This window comes from Saccopteryx leptura, chromosome 6 (assembly GCF_036850995.1).
Source record: "Saccopteryx leptura isolate mSacLep1 chromosome 6, mSacLep1_pri_phased_curated, whole genome shotgun sequence".
In the NCBI taxonomy this organism is placed as follows: Eukaryota; Metazoa; Chordata; class Mammalia; order Chiroptera; family Emballonuridae; genus Saccopteryx; species Saccopteryx leptura.
Genome location: NC_089508.1, coordinates 79,079,638 through 79,080,326, shown reverse-complemented (window position 1 = coordinate 79,080,326; position 689 = coordinate 79,079,638). Strand labels below are relative to the sequence as shown.

The window sequence follows — 689 nt, the reverse complement described above, 5'->3', positions numbered from 1 at the left end:
GCCCTGGCCGGTTGGCTCAGTGGTAGAGCGTCGGCCTGGTGTGCGGAAGTCCCGGGTTCAATTCCCGGCCAGGGCACACAGGAGAGGCGCCCATCTGCTTCTCCACCCCTCTCCCTCTCTTTCCTCTCTGTCTCTCTCTTCCCCTCCTGCAGCCGAGGCTCCATTGGAGCAAAAGATGGCCTGGGCGGTGGGGATGGCTCCTTAGCCTCTGCCCCAGGCGCTAGAGTGGCTCTGGTCGCGACAGAGTGATGCCCCAGATGGGCAGAACATCGCCCCCTGGTGGGCGTGCCGGGTGGATCCCGGTCGGGCACATGCGGGAGTCTGTCTGACTGCCTCCCCGTTTCCAGCTTCAGAAAAATACAAAAAAAAAAAAAAAGATTTTATTCAATTTTCAGAGGAGATAGATAGATAGAGAGAGAGAGAAAGGGAAAGAGGGAGAGAGAGAGAGAAGGAGGGAGGAGCAGGAAGCATCAGCTCCCATACGTGCCTTGACCAGGTAAGCCCAGGGTTTTGAACCAGCGACCTCAGTGTTCCAGGTCGACGCTTTATCCACTGCACCACCACAGGTCAGGCCACGTTTCTATTTTAATAGAAACAGCATACCCAGGTAGACTCAATGGGAAGTACAGGCAAATATGCAGCAATCTTCTAAGCCTGAAGAGCTTTCTATGATAATGGAAATGTTCTCT

The 689-nt window shown here is 54.4% G+C and overlaps 1 non-coding gene across 1 annotated transcript; it reads left to right on the top strand.

Moving 5' to 3' along the window:
• TRNAT-GGU (transfer RNA threonine (anticodon GGU)) lies at nucleotides 1–76 on the top strand. The gene has a single exon. It is a non-coding gene; the product is annotated as a tRNA-Thr (tRNA).
• The last annotated feature ends 613 nt before the right edge of the window (nucleotides 77–689 follow it).